Here is a 24883-nt window from a genome sequence, read left to right on the forward strand (position 1 = left end):
ACAGAGGTATAGCTATTTTAAAGGTCTTAGACAGAACCACCTGTTGTGGTTGAAGAACACAAAAATGTGAGCATAGCTGGACCACATCAAGAAGGAGAGTGATAGTGTATGTTTAGAAAGGTACTGGTAAGATCTTATGAAGGGTATTGTAGGGGCCAGCCCTATGGCTGAGTGGTTAAGTTCGTGTGCTCTGCTTTGGCAGCCCAGGGTTTCTCCAGTTCAGATCCTGGGTGCGGACATGGCACAGCTCATCCGGCCACGCTGAGGTGGCATCCCACACAGCACAACCAGATACACTCACAACTGGAATTATACAGTTATGTACTGGGGGACTTTGGGGAGAAGAAGAAGGAAAAAAAAGTGATTGGCAATAGCTGTTAGCTCAGGGGTCAATTAAAAAAAACAAAAAAAGGACATCGTAGGCCAAGGAAGGAGTTGTTTCACCCTTCCCCAAGTGCAATGGGAAGATGTTGGCTGGTTTAAAATAATTAATTGACATGTGATTCTTTTTTTATGAACCTCTCTAATTATTGGTTTGTTAGTATCATCTAGGACTCCGATGTTCAGTATTTCTCCTGAAATTATAAATAAACAATTCAAATGGATAGAAACCAGGTCAAAATTTATATAACAAAACAGCACTACATCACAAAAACATGTACAATTACAAGAAGGCTATTTTAAAACACTGGTACTTAAAGAGAATGATAATCTTAAAACCCACAAAATTGACAAACTTTTTCCTAAACTGTTAAGCAGATAAGCATATAATCTTAATAAATGGTAGTTTTAGTTTTGTAAAGAAAAATTGAATTTGAACAAATTAGATAATTGGCACTGAGATGCAAAGTTTAAGCTTCTGATTTCCTCATGTCTATTTAACTTATAAAGGGATAAATCACAATATAGGAAAATATGCCCTATTTTAAGTGTGGCATTATAATTGTAAAAGTCAGTCTAATTAATTAAAAAAACTTAATTGTAATGGAGAATCTCAAGTTTTCTCAGCAGTCCATATTTAGATAAATGAGAAAAGACATTTACAGCCAGCAGTTTTATAGAAACTTTCTAGGGATTGACGTCAACAAAAATTTTAATATGGCAGTCTTGTATTTATGCCCAAGCTTTCAAAGATACATTTTCAGGTCTTTAATGTGGAAACTGCAAATATAACTGTCACTACATGTGGCATAGAACATACTTTTCTATTATTTCTTCAAAGTATACTTTTAAAATCTTTGATTCTAATAATCCAATACTGTGAGTAGATTGGTTATTCTTTACTTTGTAAATGTAACTGGGCTATATGAAATTTGATACCAATTGATGAAGATTTTTGAGTTTCAGTTATGGATGAAAACTGTCACAAACTAATTTTTATTACTCTCATCCTGAGTATGTCGAGAATGTAGACAAAAGCTTTTTATCAGCTAGCTATATGAAAAGATAAACACTGTAATAGTTCATGTGATCTAACAGGTGCAAAAGCAGAAGACTACCCATCAATGAGAAAAGTTTCAGATCTATGAAATCGATAACACTAAAAGAAAGTATTTACTTTGAAGTTTTCAGAATGTTAAGAAAACGTTTGCTTTGTTTTTTTTTCAATTACAGAGTGGTATTCAGTTAACAGAATAATAATTATTTCCTGTATGCTGCATCAGAGACAACTAAGGATGAAAAATTACCATCTCCATACATAAGTAATTTGTGCTATGAGCCAACAAGAACCTGGATCCATGCCGAGTTATGGCCCTCCATATTTTAACAAGCAAGGTCAGTGGCTATTGAAAGTACCACCAGGACAGGGCTCTCTAAAGACACATTTTGTAGCATGTTATATCAACTATACAAAAAAGACACTGTACAGTTTAAAGAGAAAACTTATACAGTCTCGCATATCAATATTTTTCTTTAAAAGAAATAAGTTCTGTATTTATAGACAAGAAAAAAACTGTATTAGAACAAACTTATTCATCTTCTTCTTCCTCCTCTTCATCTTTTTTTTTTTTTTTACTTTTTTCAGTCTTGATGACTCCTCTTTTTTTTTCTTTTGCCATATCAGGCTTTCCTTCAGCTTGGTATGCAGTAATATCCTTTTCCTATTTTTCTTTTACCTTAGCAACACTCCTTTCATAAGTCTGCTTGTCATCTGCATCAACATTATTCCACATCTCTCTCATTTTCTTTGTAACATTAGCAATGGACAAAATAGAATGTTCTTTTTTGATTTTTTGAGTGATACTCATAACAAAACAAGAAAAAGGCCAGAGGAAGCTTTTTGGCTATATTGAGATCCTTGAACTGGCTTTTTTGTTTGTTTGTTTCTTCTTTAACAGGAATACAAGTTTCCACTTCCCTTTTATAATGGGCCTTGTTCACCTTTGCTATGTCTTCAAATGTTCCTTTCTCTTTAGTAGAAATGGTCTTCCTCCTCGCTGAGCATTTCTTAGATGACTGAAGGATCTGGATGCCTCTTCTTGTGCTCCTCTAGGCAAGTTTGCACAAAGAATGCATATGATGATGTTTTTCCTCTCAGCTTCTTAGGATCTCCATTGCCCCTGCTTAGTTATTTTTCCTTAGCAAGGCACAGAGTCATCCAGTGTCTCCCCTACTCTCACTTGCCCTGGTGCCATCTCTATGGACCTCAGTGAACTACGATGAATGTGAGAGCTCATTTATTTTTAAAGATGTTCACTTAGGGAGCTGTGAATATCTGGAGAATGAGATATCAGATATCACAAATGGAAACAGTGATGGGGCCGGCCCAGTGGTGCAGAAGTTAAGTTCACATGTTCCACTTCTTGGTGGCCCGGGGTTCACCAGTTCGGATCCTGGGTGCGGACATGACACCACTTGGCAAAAGCCACGTGGTAGTAGGCGTCCCATGTATAAAGTAGAGGCAGATGGGCACGGATGTTAACTCAGGGCCAGTCTTCCTTAGCAAAAAAGAAGAGGATTGGCAGTAGTTAGCTCAGAGCCAATCTTCCTCAAAAAAAAAACAAAACAAACCCAAATGGAAACAGTGAGACCAGTTACGAATCCTAGTCTATGTGACAGATTATACTAGCTTAGGTTAGAGTGTTAGGCATGGTATTGGAGATGAGTGGACAGATTTGTGGGTATATCATGGAGGAAAGTCAATAATATTTCCTGGTTTATTGGATGTGAGGTTGTAAGAGAAAAGACATAATCAAGGATGTTTTATATTTTTCCTTTTCTTGGGAACCCAGTTGGATGGTGGTAACATTTATTGAGATGGCCAGACCTTGGATGGGGTGGGTTGGGCAAAGAAAGATCCTGCTATTTTTTTAACATGTTAAGATTTAGATTCCTATTAGATATCCACAGGAGATGTCAAATGCATGATTGGATATATAAGTCCAGAGATTAGAAGAGATGTCCGAGTTATAAATATAAAGATGGGAATCACAAGACTAAAAGTGGTAATTAGAACCATGGGATGGGATGAGATTATGCAGGGGAAGGTGGAGGTACAAAAGAGAAGCCCTAGAACAAAGCCCTTGGAAACTCCAATATTTAAATTCAACCAGGAGAGAAGAATGCAGCAAAACAAACAAACACCTGATAAAGTATTGTGTGTAATGTATAAGTAAAACAAGGAGAGTCTGGTATCTGAGTAGCCAAAGGAAGAAAGTGTTTCCAAAATAAAAGTATAGTAACTCTCTCAAGTGCTGCTGAGTAATTAAGATGAGTATAAAAGTGTGAACATTGTATATGGTAATATGGATGTCATCAGTGAAACTAACGAGAAATTTGTTGAAAAGTGACAGTATGGAAGAACAATTGTAATGGGCTGAGGAGAGAACATAATGTGAGTAACTGGAGATTAGTACAATAAGCAGCTCTTTCAAGAAGTATTACTTTGAAGAACAACTTACAACTAAGACATACAACCATGTACTGGGGCTTTGGGGAGGAAAAAAAGAAAGCAGTGAAATCATGGTTTGTTATTAAAGAAGTGTGACTTTGAGAAGATAGAGAAATGGATAGCAGCTGAAAGTTGATGTGGGGTCAAGAGCAGTTTGTTTGTTTCATGGTGAAAACTACAACTTTACCCCTTACTCCAGATATTTCCATAGTCCACATTCTTTACTCTTTTATATATTTCCTCAAATATTTGCTTCTCAGTGAGGCCTGTATTAACAGCACACTTGAAATCTGAACTCCTTTCCCAGCATTTCCAAATTGTTACCGCCCAAGGGTGGTCCTCTGCTTGCCACAAGACATGACAATAGTCAGGAGGCAAGGTGGTAGGAGAGAAAGGGTTTCTTTATTACAGATTGCTAGCAAGAGGGAAGATGGCCACCTAATGACTGAAAGAACCATCTTACAGAAAAAAAGACTACAGGCCAGTTATATATAGGGCTGGGCTCCAGGTAGGGGAGCTTACTGGTCTCTGGGTGGGGCCTCCCTCTGATCTCTGGGTGGGAGCAGACATCTGGTCCCAGTTCCTGATAGCCCATTGTTTTGCTGGATATGCATCAGAGAATGGGGCAATGTCCTACACCCTGATCTTTCAGTTGTCATTCATGATGGCTATCAGCATAGGCTCTCTGCCCAGGGGTCAGCACATTCCTGGAGAACTCAAAAGAACAAAGTTAGCATCCTAAAGCAGCCTGGAGGGGCTACAAAATCTACAGAGCATATCTTGGCTAGTTAGTCAGAGGTCATTCAAAGTTACAGAATGATTCCTTTTCTACAGTATGGCTTGCCTTGTGTTGAGTTGATATCAAAATGTCTTACTATGCTCTATTTTTTTATTTAGCACTTATCTTCTAACTTATTGTATAAGCTATATCATACATACATACATTATATTTTACTCATAATATATATTTTGGATAGTATATATTTTGTTGTATATTATGTTCAGTTACATATTATGTCTATTATTTCCCCTGCTCCATTAAAGCAGAGATTTTTATTTTGTTTACTACTGTATGCTTGGCACCAGAAGAAAATCTGATACCCAGTAAATATTGTTGACCTAAAACAAATAAGCAACCAGTTATTTTACCAGCAAAATGGGTATATTTGGTAATGGAAGGAACTGCAATTTGGGACATGCAGTCTATGGTGAACCTCATGCAAGTTTGGAGAACCAAAGGAAAGAAACATTCTTTTATGAAGTTGGGAGCAGCTGTTATAAATGAAGAGTCCATTGGAGGAGACGGGGAGCTTGAAGTGTAGTGGCTTTCCATTGGCTGAGTTATGATAGTCTCTCATTGACTGAGCCATTGCTGGGCAAGGAGAAATTTCTTCTTTCCTTCTGCTGGGGTAGTAAATGTGTCACTTCCTGTGAGAGATGCAAGAACATCTCTTGGTGTTGGGGTCAGTAATGTGCATTGAGCAGCATGTGCACCAGAGTTCTCACTTCTGGCCTCCCAAGTCTATTTTAAATGAAGTTTCTGTTTATTAATTTTCACATTTTTCCCCCTTTGATAAAGATCTCTCTCTGAAAGCATGGCTGATCAAAAGTCAGTTTTTTCTGAATTCAGTAGGCTTTTGTTCCTCAATGCCAGGAAGAACCTTTCCTGAGTGTTATGTCCCACATCAGAGGGAAAGTGCAGAGATTGAAAACCTATTCAGTTTACATTTGAGTAGCAAGGAGAGGTAGAAGGGAGATCTCAGGCATTTTCCATGTAAGTCTGAATCCTTCTAATAGACCTGTTTTTGACATCTTGGGAAAACTGTCTCATCAGATGTCATCTGCTTCAATTCCAGAAGATCTTTGCCTTCAGGTTACCAAATGGTGTGGAAGACCCATCAGGATTCGGTGCTTTCTTTAGATATGTTACATGAATACAAGAGTCTGCTCATTGGAATTTGGTGTCACAAATGTTGGATAGCAGTTTCAGATAGGGGTCTTTCTGGCAAGGTTGGAGAGAATCTTTCCTAAGGTGTCTTTTCCAATAGATGAAATCTCCAGGTTGCAAGGTGTGATGCTTAAGGTCTTCATCTCCCTGGAACACACTATGAAAGATTGCTCTACCAGAACATGGTTACCTTTGATACAAGCAATAAGGCCTTTACAATATTGAAGTGCATCTCTGTTTACCAGCTGCAGGGCAAAAGAGGCAGCGGCCAGGTGCACTGGGCTTCCTGCGACTATCTCAAAGGGTGAGAGTTTATGAGTTCCAAAGAAAGTGAATTCAAGATTTAAAAGGACCAGCAATAATGTTTTTGGCCAAGATACTTGGAGGGTCTCTATAAATTTTGTCAATTGAGTCTTAATAATGCTGTTAGGGTGTTGGAGTAAATCAGAGGATTGAGGGTGATAAGCATAGTGAAGTGTTATAAAACTGGCCAAACAGCACAGACTTGTCAGAGCACCTGACCAGCAAAATTATCTCCTCAATCACCATGAAGTTTGAGAGGGGTTCCCCAGGGAGGAATTATGTTTTTCCAAAAGAACTTTAGCCACAGAAGAGGCAGTAGCCTGTCTACAAAAGAAGGCTTCAGTCCAGTGAGAAAACATACAGACCATGACTAAAACATAGTTATATCCATGATATGGGAACAACCATATAAAATCAATTTTCCAAGCCTCAAATGGTCCACTAGGCAATTCAAAATGTCTTGGAGTAATGCAAACTGACTTCCCTGGATTGTATGTTTGCTACTGGACACAAACACAGGTTCTTTTAGCCACCACACCAGAGGGGCCAAAATAAAAACTGGAATACTAGGCTTATGGCAAGAAAAGGGGTTTATTTCAGGTAACATCAGCCAGGAGAGGAGAGTAAACCCTCAAATTTGTCTTCTTGAAACATAGGAGGTGAGAGTTTTTAAGTGTTGTGAGGAATGTGGCTGCTTGTAGGGAAGGGGAGCATGTGGCCTTGCTCGTTGGTGGGGCAGCTTTCATGTGGCCTTGTGAGGTTGCTTGCAGGATGGGGGATGGCAAGATAAGAGAATTTGCAGATGAATGTCCTTGACTGTCTGCCTCCATGATGGATGGTAGATTCTGGCACCTGGAACCTGAGGAGTTGGGGTCTGGGAAGCTTCATTTTCTTACAAAGAACTATAATTAAGCAAAACTTCAGTATGAGGCCACTTGGGCTCTAATCTTAGCCCTAGTTTTCTGGAAATGTGAAGTTTAGGGATACAAAGGTTAAAGAAACTGATATTTACATATGAATGTAACTAAAGAATCAGGGATAGGGGAGGGGGCTCAGGAGTGCCAGGTTTTGGATGACCTCAGACCACTGGCCATCTCACTATAGAAAAAAGTTTCAGATCTGTTGAATATGACATTCTTGAGGAATCTAAGAAAACATTAGTTATTTTCTTATGGGGGGAGAAGGAACAGTTTGGGCAAAGGACTTAAATCTTCTGCTAACAAGTCATGATCTCTAGTCTAAGCATTTGTCCAAAGCACACTGTGAGAATAAGGCAGGGGAGGGGGACCTAATGAGTCAGGGTCATTTATACTTCCAGTGTGGCTTCCTTCTATAAGATGGCTTCCCCTATGCTAACTTTTGACTATGTCTATCTCAACTAGTTCAGCAGTGCTAAGATTTTGGGCAGTTGAGACAAGTGAGGTGGTGATTTTGTGGCCTTATTAATATTTCCACTCCAACACTGATTCATAAATGCTGTCATTTTGTCAGTACACCAATGGTTTCATATATGCACAGTGGTTAGAAGTGGGAATTGTTGAGTCTCTGGTAGGACTGGGCTGCTATCTGGCTTGAACTAGAGCTTTCTCCTTTCATTCGACCAAAAATTGTTGAATTTCCAACCTTGCTTTTCCTTTTCTTAAGCTGATTTTTGGGTTTCTCCAGCCAATTTTTTAAAGTAATCATTTGGAGAAATATCCCTCTGGACCATGACAGAGGTTTGGCTGCTGTTGGTTTCTTTCAGAGCAGCATTCCATACAGCAGTGTCAGCAAGGTGATTTCCTTTAGCTTCTAGAGAGTCAATTTTAGAATGCTCTGGGATCTTAGTAATAGCTAAAGCAGGAGGTAAAAGCATAGCATCCAATAATTCCTGAACATAGGGCTGGTTTTATTTCCACTTAAATTAAGGACGTGACATTTCTTCCACAACATTTCAAAATCATGAGCCACTATAAAAGTGTATCTACTATCTGTATAAATGTTGGCAGTTTTGCCTTTGGCTATGGAGCAGATCCATGTGAGTGTGTATAATTTGGCTTATCGGGCTGTAGTAGCCAAAGGCAAAGGTGCCACTTCAATTACCTCAGAGGGTGTTAACATTGCATATCCAGCACAATATTTGCCATTGTCACCTCTTAAATAAACACTGTCAGTGAACCACGAGAAGTCAGCATTACTCACAGGAGTTTCCTGCAGATTATCATAAGGGGTCGAAGGTGATCCATCAGTGTTAAGCTGTCAAGAGGGGCTTCATAAGTAACAGAGGTGGAGAAGATTAGCATGTTTAAAGTGATTACAGTGTGAAAAAGTTATGTGAGGAGAAACTGACAAAAGGATTTTATAGGAGGTGAGGTGGCTGAAAAATGTTGAGTGTGATGAGAATTCAGGAGAGTTTCTACTGCATGAGGTACAAAGATGTTACAGGGGATCTCATAATTCCCTCAGTGGCCTTAATCAAAAGGGCAGTTGCAGTAATGGCTCTAAGGCAAGGAGGATAGTCCCATGCCTCAGGATCCAGTTGCTGGCTATAATATCCTATGGGTCAGTGGTGGTCCCCACATTTTGGGATGAATACCATAAGGGCATTCCTTTCCTTTTCATATGCAAAAAGAAAACGAAATCTGATAATTGGGATTCCAAAGGGCAGGTGGGTTCATTAAACTCTCCTTTAAGATTTGAAAGACTATGTCATCCATTCTTCCCATAAAACTGGGTCAGAGTTGTTGTTCTTTAGTAAAACATACAAAGCTTTGGCCAAAGGAGAGAAATTTGGAATCTAATTTCAACAATAACCAGCTAGCCCAAGAAAATCTCACAGTTGATGCTTAGTTTTGAGTTTTGGAAAACTTAAGACAACATGAAGCCTAACTGGATCTAGATGTAGCCCAGATGCCCTAAATATTGAACCTGAGTTTAGACAAACTGCACTTTTTTCTTGGCAACCTTGTGTCCCTCTAAGACTAAAAGCTTTGGCAAATGGATTCTATCTTCCTGTGAGGAAACTTGAGAGGGAGAGCGAAAGATCAAATTGTCCACGTATTGCAAGAAAATAGAGCCCCTAGTAAAGTTTATATCGTCTACGTTAGCCTTCAAGATTTGTGAGAAATAAGAAGGACTCAGTAAACTCTTGAGGCATTACTATCCAGGTGAATTGTTTTCCTTTCCAAGTGAAGGCAAAAAAATATTGGCTAGCCTCTTTGACTGGAATACTAAAGAATGCACCACATAAATAAATTATTGTAAAGAATTTGCTTTCAGTTGGGACAAATGTTCGTAGCTATGAGGAAGAACAGAGTGTTGAGAGAGGACAGTGTTGTTTACTGCTAGAAAGTCTTGAACAAACCTCCACCCTTGGCCCTTGGCTATTCTTATAGGTAAAATAGGAGTATTACAGGGACTATGGCAAGAGATAATGAGGCCATGAGACTTGTAATCTTCTATTATGGACTCTATAACTTGAAGGGCTTCTTTACTTATACAATATTGATTAATTCTGGGGAGAGGTTTTGAGGGATCTATTTGAGTCTTGATGGAAGGTGTACTGTAAATTTTGCTAATATCAGTTGGAGACTGCCTATCAGGAGAGTGGTAGCTGATTCAATAGGGACAAATGATCAGTGTCTTCAGAGTCAGCTGTAGTACCATCAGAGACAGAGCAAGTAAAAGATCTTGAAGTGTCGGGGCTGGCCCCGTGGCTGAGTGGTTAAGTTCGCGCGCTCCGCTGCTGGCTGCCCAGTGTTTCGTTAGTTCGAATCCTGGGCGCGGACATGGCACTGCTCACCAGACCACACTGAGGCAGCGTCCCACATGCCACAACTAGAAGAACCCACAACGAAGAATACACAACTATGTACCGGGGGGCGTTGGGGAGAAAAAGGAAAAAATAAAATCTTTAAAAAAAAAAGATCTTGAAGTGTCATTTAATTCACTTGGTTGACTGTTTTGATTGTTACTGTCAAATTCTAGAATTTGCATTATTCTAGAAATTAACTTAATTCTAGAACTAGAATTATTATCTAATTCTAATTATTTAATAATTAATTACTTCCCCCTTTTGGTGAAAGAGACTTTTCTTTCACCAAAATAATTTGATCTTTGAAAATAATCTTTCTTTCACCACGATAATTTTCTAAGACATTTTAAACTAATTAATAAATAGCTGTAGAGGAGCTAGGGAGAAAAGGGTAGGTATCTCTCAAAGCACCTAAACAAAAGGGAATAGGTTCAGAGAGAGGAACCTTTTGAGATTTATTAGAGATCCTCACTATTTCAACTGTTTTAGTACTCTGAGGCTGGGGCTACTTTATAGTAGTGGGGTTGAGTACCATGATTGTGTCTCTGGTGTCAATAAGGACAGAGAGAGACTCATTCCCATTCTGGAGAGTTGTTTCTCTAAGCTGATTAAGAGGAAGAATTGGGAAAAGCCTCTGTAGTTTCTTGAAGCCTCATCATTGGGAATTAGGAAAACATTGGAAAGGCTGGTTAGAAGGCTGAAGGCACTCAAAGTACTTAAATTTCTAACAATCTCTTTTCCAATGTCTTGGCTCTTTGCAATAATAGCAGAAATTATGAGGTTTTTGGTTTCTTTAAGGATTTTCATTTGCTAGAATTGAAATTGAAGAATTTTGACTATCTTTCTTTTACATGACTCATTTGGGTATGAATGAGCTTCGTTGCCAAACTAACTAAATCTTGAGTGTACATACTTTTGCATTCCATCCTGATCTTTTTAATTAAAAGAAAAAGGTCCCAGTTCAGCCTGTTAATAAACAGAATTAAAAGTTACTTGAGTGGACTTAACATCTGAAGGGAGATGAGAATTTTCTTTGAAAACAAAGTGACGTTGATTATAAAGTCATGAACATATTCATCAGATTTTTATGTGCAAGCCAAAATTTTGTTTCAATCAATAGGCTTAATAAAACCTACTGAAATTGCTTGTTAGAGTTTTCCAGCAAGTACTGTAGCCTCTTGTGAAAAGTTAGGAGTTTATTTTTCTAAATCCTTTCCAGAATTTTCCCATTGGGCAAGTTTCATCCAACATTTGGCTTGGCCTTCACCAACAAGCATTTGGATTAATTGATATAGGTCTAAAAAACCAGGTTGGTAAATTTGAGTAACTATGTTAAATTCTTCAACAAACCTATGGCAGTCCTCAGTTACTTTAGAAAACCTCTTCAACTATGGCTCATAATTTGTCCTTAGTCCAGGAAAGATAAGAGATTTGAAGTTTGTTTTGATCCTCAGAAGATTTAACTCTAAAAGGATAGGTTCTGATAGGTTCAGAGGTGGAGGGAGCAGAGAGAGGCTTAGGGGAAAATGGAAGTTCGGTGAGAGAATTAGTATGGGGAAATTGAGGGTATAGAGGAAGTGTAGGTGGGATAGAAGGGAAGGAGAAAGATGATGGAGTGGCAGTGCCTGAGCACAAGGTGGCTGCCACTGATCCAGAGACAACGGATATAGAGGGGAAAGAGAGACTTCTGTCAGTGTCACAATCCAATGTACACATCAGGATAGATGCAGAGAGGGCTGATGGCCACTCTGAGTTTATTATAACCAGCATTTCAATAGATACATAGCTTACATCTGTTAAACATACACAGGTGTTCTGGATGAAGTAATTAGCAAATGCCAAGAATTCTTAGTGATTTCTCAAGGAGCCCTCCCTTGGCCTCTGTTTTGATATTATCATGTTATTGCTGTGCTCGTATACTTTCTCTCGGAGCATGCAAGGCCTCCTAGGCAATGGCCCCTCCTGTTCCTGATATCGTGTCTCCATCTGTGCCCCTGGGCAGCCAATGCCTGTCTTAGGTTGCCTCCCCCTGGAGGTCTTACCTGTCATTGGCTAACCGGCCTTCTCACCTCCGGGTCACAGTTTGTTGGCAAGCTTTTTCCAGTGATTATTAACCCTTCCTGTGTCAGGGGCAGCTACAACTTCAAAAACCTTTTGTCTTTCTTTAATTGTTTGTTCACCTCAGTTAATCTTAAAATTTTATTTTGTGAAAGAGACAATTGTAGACTCCTAGTAATGTCTGGAAGCCTCAAAATACCAATCAAAATAAATGTTCCATTCTGTTTCAGCAATTTCAGAGCTATGGATGTCCAACTCAGTTTTAAGGAAAGTAAGTTTGGAGAGTTCAAACGTTCCCCATAATAACCGTTGGTGTTCTAAATTATTTTCGTTTAAGTTGGTCCATTTAGTTAGAAATGCACATGAGAAGAGACCATGGATTTTAAACATAAAACCAGCTGGAGTCTCTGAAGGGGGAATTCCTTAAAGCATTTAGATGACTGAGATCCCATTTCTTAGAGGTTTTTTCTCTAAAGCAAAAGAAAAATTCCTAAACAGGCTACAGGCCACATACCAGCATAATTTCATTAGAAACATCCCAGATCCAAAAGGAATCAAACCAAAGGACAGCACAGGTTCATTAAGACCAGCTCAGTTCCAAAGGAATCAGACCAAAGGCTAGCTCCTTTCCAAAAGGAACAGCCAGGTTCAGAAGTCAAGCCAAAGGCTGAATGGCACACCTCCTGTAGGAGCAGACCTATTCCAAAATGAATCCGACCAAAGGCCAAATGAGTACTCACAGAAAGGGCAAAAGCCTTTAACAGAAAAGACAGTTCTTGAAGAAGGCCTTAAAGGCTTCAAAATATGAGGAAAGCAGACCCTGAGATCCAAAAGAAAACTTACCCTTACACATCCAGAGATGGCAAGAAATCAGTGAACTCAATGGGCTTTGTGGGTGTTGCTTCTGTTTGTCCACCAGCCCCAGAGTTGTTTGGGGTCTTCTCCATATACCGGTACAACACACCAAATAATGTTAACATAAAACAAATAAACAACCAGTTATTTTACCAGCAGAATGGGTTTATTTGGGAGTGGCAAAGAATTTCAATTTGGGACATGTGGTCTATGGTTGACCACATGCAAGTGCAGAGGAACAAAGGAGAGGAATGTTCTTCTATGAGTTGGGAGGGGCTGTTGTAAATGAAGAGTCCATTGGAGAACACTATGAGTTTGAAGTGTAGTGGCTATAATATCTTTTCCTATTTGTATTAAATTGCTTTTTCTATTTAAAATACCTGATTATTTTTTATTTCCTGCATTGAGACCTGACTGATATGCTTGCCATTGCATTCACCAAGTTCTATTTCTCCTGCCTTCTAAGTATTTCTTCTATCCATATCCATCACTAATATCAATGCCATAACTCACATCCTCACATTTTACCTGAATTCTTAGAATAGTCTATTTAGTAATCTCTCTGCTTGTTGTCTTGCATTCTTCATGCCTCAACAGGGTAACTTTTTTAAAACTGTTTTATTATAAAATATTTCTTGCCTATAAAAAATTAAAAATTGCATAAAATGTAAGAGTAATAAAACACATACACAGGAATTCATCAGTCAGGTTAAGAAACAGAATATTACCACTGCTTTTGAAGTTCTCTATAATCCCTCTTCCCATAGGTATCTCTTTTCTTTATACCAAAAGACAAACTTTTTGAATTTTTGGCTTGTAATTTCTTCTTTAAAAAATAAAATAGGTTTTTCTTTTTAGTTTACTACACATGTATATATTTCTAAAATCTCTTTCCATATATGAGCTTTATATAAATACCATATATTTCTTGTATAATTGTTTGAAGTTCTTGTACATTATGAATAAAGCTATAGCTTGTTTATTTTCACAGCTACATATGGATACACCTTTCTAAAAATGTACCACAAATTATTTCACCATTCCCTTGTCATTGGATATTTTTATACATGTTTTCTAGATATGTCAAATAACATCGCTGGGGATATAATTTTTCTCCCTGTTATTATATTTTGTGTATGGTATGAGATATAGAGAAAATTTTATTTGTTTCCTCCACTTGTATAACCAATTGTCCCAGTGCAATTTAGTGAATACTTGATTCTTTGTTATTGAGCTGTGGTGCCACTTCTGTCACATAGCAAGTTTTTATATATGCATGTGTCTGTTTCTGAGCTTTCTATTAAATTCTATTGGATTATTTATCAATCCCTGAGACAATACCACACTGGCTTAATCACTGCAAATTTATAATATGATTGATGGCTCATAAAGAATTAACCTCAACATTGTCATTCTTATGCAGTAGTGTCTTAAAAATTCTTGGCTTTTGCTTACCATATACATTATAACTTTTATTTTCCCGGGGAAGACTAGCCCTGAGCTAACATCTGATGCCAATCCTCCTCTTTTTTGCTGAGGAAGATTGGCCCTGAGCTAAAATCTGCACCCATCTTCCTCTATTTTATATGTGGGACGCATACCACAGTATGGCTTGATAAGTGGTGCTAGGTCCATGCCTGGGATCCAAACCAGCAAACCCCAGGATGCCAAAGCAGAGCACACAGACTTAACTCCTATGCCACCAGGAGGGCATTAACATTTTTATTTTATTATTTTTTTATTTTTTTGAGTAAGATTGGCCCTGAGCTAACATCTGTGCCCATTTCCTCTATTTTATATGTGGGATGCCTGCCACAGCATACCCGATAAGTGGTGCATAGGTTCACGCCTGGGATCTGAACCAGCAAACCCCAGGCCACTGAAGCAGAACATGAGAACTTAACTCCTGTGCCAGCGGGCCAACCTCCATTTTAACATTTTTTAAAATCAGAATCCATGAAGTACTCTACTACAATTTAGACTTAATTTGTGCCCAATCTTTAGATTAATTTCAGAAAAACTGAAGCCTCTTTGATATTAAATATTCCTATTCATAAATATGGCTTTTCTGTCCACTTGTTTAAATGTTTATTTTAATAATTTTCAAAATTGTTTTATGATTTTCTGTAGAGAGTCTCTACATCTTTTAATGGACGTATTTCCAGGCAACTTATTTTTTGTTGCTCTGAGAAAATATATCTTTTTATTTGCATTGTATATTGTTTAATGTTTTGTCCTAGTTTTAAATATTTTAATGCAATTTTATTTTATTTATTATGTTATTTTATTATTCTATTTTTATTTTATTTGTCTTTCATTATTTTATTTTAATATCTTTCATCCAGCTGTTTTGTTAAACTATATTATTACAATTTCCTCCTTTATCAGACTTTCTTCTAAGGCTTTTTTACTTCTTCACGAATGTTAAAAAACAAAATTCAACTGAGTATTTAAAATTTTTTAAAAACATAAAAAGAATTTAAATTTTTAAATTTAAAAATTTAATTGGCTTTATACAACGATTCATGAATTGGGGAGCATCCCATCTACAAATAGAAGAGAGCTCCAAGGAGCTGTAGAAAATGGAAGGCTTTTATAGGCAGAAGGGAGAGGAGAAAAGGAAGTTGCTAGCACACAGTGGATTATTTCAGGCAAGGTCACCTACCTTTGGGGGAGGGTGGAGCTCTGTCAGGCAGATTACCTCACTAGTGCTGATCTGGTAATTCCAGATTGACCGGTTAAACGTCACATTCCTGGGAGAAGCTGAAATTGCAATTAGGTCTTGGTTTGCTAATGTGGGGTTTAGCACAAATGACTCCATTTTGGGCCAGATTTCTCTTTTTTAACATGAAGAACAGACTCTTTAGTATTTCCTTCAATGAGAGATTTTGATAGGTTTTTTGTTTTTGGTGAGGAATATCGGGCAAGAGCTAGCATCTGTGCCAATCTTCCTCTATTTTGTGTGTGGGTCACCATCAAAGCATGGCTGATGAGTGGTATAGGTCTGCACCTGGGATCCAAACCCATGAACTTAACCACTACACTATGGGGCCAGCCTGCAGTAAATGATTTTTTTTTTTTGTTTATATGATAAGGTCTTTATTTTGCCCTCATTTTTGAAATATAACTTTTCTGGGCATGAGATTCAAGTTGGAAAATTATTTGTCCTGGGGCTTTAAACATATCATTTTAATATCTCCTGGGTTCCCATATTTCTGTTGAAAATTCCACATTAAGCCTAATTGTTGTCTATTTGTAGACTTTCTTTTCTTTCTGATTTTTATTATTGTTAAAAAATCTGCTGTCAATATAATTCTCTTCTTTATGTAGGTGATTGGTTTTTATCTTGGACACCTTTAAAATATCTTTGTGTGGAATTCTACAATTTCACTACAGTGTATCTAGACATGAATTTGTTTTTAAATTATATTACGTATATATCTCCCCAAAATTCTTATGTTGAAATCTAATCCTGTTTGCAATGATATTTAGAGATGAGGCTTTTGGTAGATGATAAGCTTACGAAGGCAGAGCCCTCATGAATGGGATTAGTGCCCTTATTAAAGAGAACTCACAGAGCTCTCTTTCTCCTTCCACTGAAGGGGAGCATAACATGCCACTGCAGAATATGCTTCTTTGGAGTAAGGATTATTTTGAGCTGAAGGCAATCAAGACTGAGCAGACTCAGGGAAAGCTTTTTACCTACTCCTTAATTACCCAAAGATTTTGCGAAGGGGGACTGTACCAGAAGAGAGCTATTATCAGAGATAAATTTTTCATCTGAGAGACTTATCTACATGGCAAGGCAAACATCTGCTCTTCTCGTCTTCATGTGAATTGTCATCCTCCCCTTTGAAGTCCTAGACCCCTATCTCCTTTCTTAGTTCAGGATGGTATATAACCATCAAGTGCCTGACTGCCTTTGAATCTCATGTACGTGTGGGCTCCTGTACATACAAAATTAAATTTGTTTTTCTCCTATTAATCGGTCTTTTTATTATGACGGGGGTCTCAGCCAAGAACCTAGAAGGGTAGAGGGAAAATTATTTTTCCTCCCCTACACCACCATGTTGGGGCACAATGATAAGATGGATGTCTATGAGCTAGGAAGTGGGCTCTCATCAGACAGCAAATCTTCTTACACCTTGATCTTGAACTTCTCAGCCTCCAGAACTGTGAGAAATAAATTTCTGTTGTGTATAAGCTACCTAGTCTATGGTATTCTTATATAGCAACACAAATGGACTAAGAAATTGGTACCAAGAAGTTGGGATGCTATTGTAACAAATATCTAAAAATGGGGAAGTAGCTTTGTAATTGAGTAGTGGTTAGAGTCTTTAAGAGTGTTGAGATGCATGCTAGAAAAAGCCTACATTGCACTTGTGAAGGTGGTGAAAATCTCCTTTCTTCCCTTCCCTTCTTGTGTTCTTATGCCTGGACTAATAATAAAATTGACACAAGGCTAGATTAACAGAAGAAAGCTCCAGTTTAACACATACATATTTGAGATCATAAACAAATGATGCTCAGAGAGTGAACAAAGCAGGCAGCATATATATGTGTGTGTTTTTACACAAGGAAACAATAAATTTGTGAAGAATTGACAGGACAAAGAAACTTAGGTTTGGGGTACGTAATTAGTGAAGAATTTAAGCAGAGTTTAGGCTTGAGGTAGTACATTAGCAAGGTTTGTTTATTCAGGCTTCTCGGCCCTGAATCCCTGGCTCTGGTGATGAGGAGAGCACCTTTCACACTGGAGATTTATTTCCTGCTTTCAGGGGAACAGAGACAGGAGGGTCAAAATGCCCTTTTTGCTTCTCAAGTAATTTTATTTTAAAATAATCAATATGCTATGGTGGGATATTGTGTGATGGCCTGCCCTGGGCCCCCAAACCATGAATGGACAATTCTGGTGAGAGCTCAGAAAGAGTTGAGCTGTATAAAAAGCTCCAATCTTCTTAGATAATACCTAAATAATCCTGAACAGGATGTTTGTAGAAATATGGATGGTAAAGACCATTCTGATGTGGTCTCAGTTAGTAAGAAGAAACAAGTTATTAGAAACTGGAGGAAAGACAATCCTTTTTATGAAGTGGCAAATGCCTTGGCTGAATTGTGTTCATGTTATGGTGTTTTCTGAACAATAAAACTAGTGAGTGATAAAATTAGATATTTAGCTGAAGCTCATCTAAGCAAAGTGTTAAAGGAGTGGACTGGTTCCTCCTGACTACTTGTAAAATTCAAGAAGAGAGAAATGACTTAAAGATGGATTTCTTAAGCAAGTAGGAAACAGAATTTAAAGATGTGGAAAATTCTCAGCCTATTCATATTGCAACAAATAAGAAGACTAAGGTTTGGCCAAGGGATCACTTGATAAGGAGATTAGTATGGATTAGTCACCTCAAAAGAAGCCAGGAGCTATTCTCCAAAACAGTGGAAGAATGAGTCTCCTTCCTACCAAGGTGATTCAGAGATCATGAGGGCTACCAATCCCATCACAGACCCATAGTACAAGTTGGGGAGATAGAGCAGTTTCAAAGGAAGAGCCACTGTCTGTGGGACTTCAGTGTATGCTGTCCCATATTGCCTGCTCTGTTCCCCACACTTCAGCTCTGTGCTCCTTGGCTGCAACCCAATGCATGTCTGGCAGGCCCAGGTGTGATGTGTGCCACAGTGGTCATCCATCCAGGGAGCACAGGTAGCAAACTTTGGTGGCATCTGCACGACATCATCTCTGCTGGCATGCAGAGTGCATGAGCTCTGGAGGCACGGCTTCCTCCACCTAGATTTCAAAGAACGAGATCAATGTTTCACAGAGCTGTGGAGGTATGGTCCCAGGCAGAGGGAAACCTTGAGGGTAGGGCTGCCACAAGCCTCAAGGGCAGAGCCATCAGGAGCCTTGGGGTCCTGTGGGCAGGAGTCCTCTCCAGTGGGTCCAGAATGCAAGGCCACCACCCTGGTAGGTTCAGAAGGCAGAACCTCTGCTTCAGCGTGACTTGAAGGTGGGACTTCTACTCCAGTAGGCCTGGAGAGCAAAGTATCAAGCCAAAGAGAATTATTCTTTAGACTTAAGAACTAATGGAATTTTCCCCTAATGGAATTTTCATAAGAATACGAAAAGATGCTCTACATCATATAACATCAGGAAAAAGCAAATTAAAATAATGAGAGACCACTGTGCACTCTCCACCCAAATAGCCAATAATCATTCTATGGATAAGGGAAATAAGGTGAGTTTTACTTGAGCCACAGTGAGGATTATGACCCAGGAAGGTCCTAGAAAGCCTTCTGGAGAAGCATGGTTTTCAGTACAGTCTTATATCTTTTTAGCACAAAGGATATACATTAAACACATCCAGGATACATTTTCATAAAATTTTCAAAGAGATATTTAGTGGCAAATTATCAAGTCAACATGACCCTAATGTCAGGAAAGGGACTAATACAGGCATTACCAACAGGGCATAGAAGGGAAAGCATGCATTCTTATCTAAGAGAATGCATTTTTTAACAGTAAATGCAGATGTACAATGCATATTTGATAGGCCATAAGTCAGGCTCTTTAGTTCAAGCTGAATCAGGTTTTTTTGGTCTTTTTTAAAAAATTTGAGTTCATAATAGTTTACATCATTGTGAAATTTCAGTTGTATGTTATTTCTTGTCTGTCACCACATGAGTGCTCCCGTTCACCCCCTGTGCCCACCTCCCACTCCCCTTCCCCCAGTAACCACTGAACTGTTTCCTTTGTCCATATGTTTGTTAATATTCCACATATGAGTGAAATCACCTGGTGTTTGTCTTTCTCATTCTGGCTTATTTCACTTAGCATAATTCCTTCCAGTTCCATCCATGTTGTTGCAAATGGAATGATTTTGTCTTTCCTTATGGTTGAGTAGTATTCCTTTGTATATAAATACCACATCATCTTTATCCAATCATCAGTCGATGGACACTTGGATTGTTTCCATGTCTTGGCTATTGTGAATAGTGCTGCAATGAGCATAGGGGTGCATATGTTACTTTGGATTGTTGATTTCAAGTTGTTTGGGTAGATACCCAGTAATGGGATAGCTGGGTCATATGGTAGTTCTATTTTTTAGTTTTCTGAGGACTCTCCATACTGTTTTCCATAGTGGCTGCACCAGTTTGCATTCGTACCAGTAGTGTATGAGGGTTCCCTTTTCTCCATACCCTCTCCAACATTTGTTATTTTTAGTCTTAGTGATTATAGCCATTTTAACAGGTGTAAGGTGGTATCTTAGGGTAGTTTTGATTTGCATTTCCCTAATGATTAGTGATGTTTAATATCTTTTCATGTGTTCATTGGCCATCCATATATCTTCTTTGGAAAAATGTCTGTTCATATCCTCTGCCCATTGTTAGATCGGGCCATTTGTTTTTTTGTTGTTCAGTTGTGTGAGTTCCTTATATATTATGGAGATTAACCCCTTATTGGATATATGATTTGCCAATATTTTCCCCCAATTAGTGGGTTGTCTTTTTGTTTAGATCCTAGTTTCTTTTGCCTAGCAGAAGCTCTTTAGTATGACAAACTCCCAGTTTATTCTTTCTTTTGTTTCCCTTGTCTGACCATGGTATTCGAAAAGATCCCTTTAAGTTCAACGTCAACGTGTATACTACCTATATTATCTTCTAGGAGTTTTATGGTTTCAGGACTCATCTTCAAGTCTTTGGTCCACTTTGAGTTCATTTTTGTTTATGGCATGAGATAATGGTCTACTTTCATTCTTTTGCTAGTGGTTGTCCAGATTTCCCAACACCATTTACTGAATAGACTATCTTTTCTCCATTGTATGTTCTTGGCACCTTTGTTGAAGATTAGCTGTCCGTATATGTGCAGTTTTATTTCTGGGCTTTCAGTTCTGTTCCATTGATCTGTGTGTCTGTTTTTGTACCAGTACAATGTGGTTTTGATCACTATGGCTTTGTAGTACATTTTGAAGTCAGGCATTGTGATGCCTCCAGCTTTGCTCTTTTTTCTCAGTGTTGCTTTAGCAATTAGGGGTCTTTCATTGCCCCATATGAATTTTAGGATACTTTGCTCTATTTCCATGAAGAATGTCTTTGGGATTCTGATTGGGATTTCATTGAATCTGTAGATTGCTTTGGATAGTATGTACATTTTAACTATGTTTATTCTTCCAATCCATGTGCATGGAATCTCTTTCCATCTCTTTATGTCATTATCTATTGCTTTCAATAATGTCTTATAGTTTTCATTGTATAAGTCCTTCACCTCCTTAGTTAAATTTATTCCTAGGTACTGTGTTCTTTTTGTTGCAATTGTAAATGGAATTGTATTCTTGAGTTCTCTTTCTGTAAGTTCATTATTAGAGTACAGAAATGCAACTGATTTGTGTAAGTTGATTTTGTACGCCCCAATGTTGCTGTAGTTCTTATTTCTAATAGTTTTCCGATGGATTCTTTAGGGTGTTCTATATGTAAGATCATGTCGTCTGCAAGCAGTGAGAGTTTTACTTCTTCACTCCCTATTTGGATTCATTTTATTCCTGTTTCTTGCCTAATTGCTCTGGCCAAAACCTCCAGTACTATGTTGAATAAGAGTGGTGAGAGTGGGCACCTTTGTCTCGTTCCTCTTCTCAGAAGGATGGCATTCAGTTTTTCCCCATTGACTATGATGTTGGCTGTGGAATTGTCATATATGACCTTTATTATGTTGAGGTAATTTCCTTCTATCTTCATTTTGTTAAGAGTTTTTATCATAAATGGCTGTTGGATCCTGTCAAATGCTGTCTCTTCATTTATTGAGATGATCATGTGGTTTTTATTCCTCATTTTTTTAATGTGCTGTGTCACATTGATTGATTTGTGGATGTTGAACCATCCCTGTGTCCCTGATATAAATTGCACTTGATCATGATGTATGATCTTTCTGATGTTTTGCTGTATTTGGATTGCCAATATTTTGTTTAGGATTTTTGCATCTATGTTCATCAGCGGTATTGGACTATAGTTTTCCTTTTTTGTGTTGTCCTTGTGATGTTTTGGTATCAGAGTCATATTGGCCTCATAGACTGAGTTAGGAAGTGTTCCATCTTCCCTAATTTTTTTAAATAGCTTGAGAAGGATAAGTATTAAATCCTCTTTGAAAGTTTGGTAGAATTCCCCAGGCAAGCCATCTGGTCCTGGGCTTTTATTCTTTGGGATACTTTTGATTACTGTTTCAGTCTCTTTACTTGTGTTTGATATAGTCAGATTATCTGTTTCTTCTTGATTCAGCATTGAGAGGTAGTAAGAGTCTAAGAATTTATCCATTTCCTCTAGATTGTCCATTCTGTTGCAATATAGGTTTTCATAGTATGCTGTTAAAATCCATAGTATTTCTGTGGTATCTGTTTTTATTTATCTTTCATTTCTAGTTTTATTTATCTCAGCTTTCTCTCTTTTTTCTTTGTAAGTCTGGCTAGAGGTTTGTTAATTTTATTTATCTACTCAAAGAACCAGCTCTTTGTTTCATTGATCATTTCTACTGCCTTTTTTTGTTTCAGTTGCATTTATTTCTGCTCTAATTTTTATTATCTCTCTCCTTCTGCTGACTTTGGGCTTTGTTTGGTCTTTTTCTAATTCAGTAAGGTGTGGTCTGGGGTTGCTTATTTTGAATTTTTCTTGTTTGTTAAGGTGAGCCTGTCTTGCGATGAATTTCGCTCTTAATACAGCTTTTGGTGCATCCCATATGAGTTGGTATGGTATGTTGCCATTTTCATTTGTCTTCAGATATTTTTTGATTTCTCCTTTAATTTCTTCAGTGATCCATTGGTTGTTCAAAAGCCTGTTGTTTAGTCTCCACATCTTTGTCCCTTTCTCAGCTTTTTTCTTGTAATTAATTTCTAGCTTTATAGCATTGTAATCAGAAAAGGTGATTGTTATTATTTGAATGTTCTTAAATTTATAGAGCCTTGCCTTGTTTCCCAACATATGGTCTATCCTTGAGAATGTCCCATGCGCACTTGAGAAGAATGTGTATTCTGCTGTTTTTGGATGGAGTGTTCTATGTATGTCTGTTAAGTCCTACTGGTCTAGCTTTTCATTTAATTCCACTGTTTCCTTGTCGATTTTCTGTCTGGATGATCTATCCGTTGATGTGAGTGGAGAGATGAGATCTCCAACCATTGTTGTGTTATTATTAATATCTTCTTTTAGTTTTGTTAATGGTTGATTTGTGTACTTTTGTGCTTCTCTGTTGGGTGAATAGATAGTTATGTGTTATTTCTCCTTGAAGGAGTGTCCCTTTCATCATTATATACTACCCTTCTTTGTCTTTCATTACCTGTTTTATCTTGAAGTCTACTTTGTCTGATATAAGTATTGCAACACCTACTTTCTTTGGTTTGCCATTAGCTTGGAGTATCGTCGTCTATCCATTCACCCTGAGCCTGTGTTTGTCATTGGAGCTGAGATGTGTTTCCTGGAGGGATCATATTGTTGGGTCTTGTTCTTTAATCCATCTGGCTACTCTTTGTATTTTTATTGGAGAATTCAATCTATTTACATTTGGGGTGATTATCAATATATGAGGGCTTAATGCTGCCATTTTATCACTCATTTTCCGATTCTCCTGCATTTCCTTTGTTTCTCGTCCTGTGTATTTTGGTCTACCAATTGAGTCATGTAGTTTTTTATGTTGTGTTTCTTTGTTTTCTCTTTATTTATTGTTCATGTCTCTGTTCTGCCTTTTTGTTTAGCTGTTACCATGAAGTTTGCATTCAAGCTCTCGTGTATCTGATAGTCCCTTTTCTGATGTCCTCTTATTTCATTAGACTCAACCAAGTCAGTTCCTTTCCTTTTCCCCTCCTAAATTGTCTTTCTCACATCTTATTCCATCTTGTGTTATGAGTTTGTGGTTAAAATGACAAGATTATCTTTGTTTTTGGTGTTTTCCTTTCCTTTGTCTTTAATGCTGTACTTGAGTATTTGCTATCCTGCTCTGATTCTGTCTATCTATCTGTCTCCTTACTTTGTGATTTGTAGCACCTTTCTCGTTTTTTTTCATGTATGAGGGCCTTCTTGAGGATTTCTTGTGGGAGGGGGGTCTCGTGGCCACAAACTCCCTTACCTTATGTTTGTCTTGGAAAGTTTTTATTTCTCCATCATATCTGAAGGATATTTTCACTAGAGTATTCTTGGCTGAAAGTTATTGTCCTTCAAAGACTTTAGTATGTAATTCCAGTCTCTCCAAACCTGTAAGGTTTCTGCAGATAAATCTGCTGAAAACCTGATAGGGGTTCCTTTGTAGGTTGTTTTCTTCTGCCTTTCTGCCCTTAGTATTCTTTGTTTGTCATTCACTTTTTCCAGTTTCAGTACTATATGCCTTGCAGTAGGTCTTTTTACATTGACATATTTAGGAGATCTGATAGTTGCTTCCACGTTGATTTCCATCTTCTTCCCTGGGTTTGGGAAGTTCTCTGCTATTATTTCTTTGAACAAGCTTTCTGCTCCATTCTCCTCTTCTCCTTCTTGAATACCTATAATTCTTATTTGCATTTCCTAATTGAGTCAGATAGCTCTCAGAGACTTTCTTCATTTATTTGTAGTCTTACTTCTCTCTCCTCCTCTATTTGGAGCATTTCAACATGTCTATCTTTGATTATGTTGATGAGCTCCTCTACGATGTTTGCTTGAGCATTCAGGGAATCCATATTTTGTTTTATTTCTTCATTGTGCCTTTCAACTCTAATATTTCTGATTGATTCTTCTTATATTTTCAATTTCTGTTGTGAAGTAGCTCCTGAACTCATTGAATTGTTTCTCTACATTCTCTTTTAACTCATCGAGTTTTTTGATGATAGCTATTTTGAATTCTTTGTCATTTAGATTACATATTTCTGTTTCTCAGGACTGATTTCTGGATACTTGCCATTTTCTTTGTGGTCTGGAGAGCTCATATAATGTTTGATATTGCCAGAGGAAATGGCTCTGTTTTTTTGCATACTGGTGTTATTTGGTCACAGTTACTGCCTATTGCCACTCGGTGGGGGCGGGGGGGGGGTGTCAA

The 24883-nt window shown here is 37.9% G+C and overlaps 1 pseudogene; it reads right to left on the minus strand.

The window, feature by feature from the left end:
• Positions 1-1970: 1970 nt before the first annotated feature.
• LOC103555165 (high mobility group protein B1-like) lies at positions 1971-23001 on the minus strand (annotated as a pseudogene).
• Positions 23002-24883: the final 1882 nt, after the last annotated feature.

The sequence above is a fragment of the Equus przewalskii genome, chromosome X (assembly GCF_037783145.1).
Source record: "Equus przewalskii isolate Varuska chromosome X, EquPr2, whole genome shotgun sequence".
Lineage (NCBI taxonomy): Eukaryota > Metazoa > Chordata > Mammalia > Perissodactyla > Equidae > Equus > Equus przewalskii.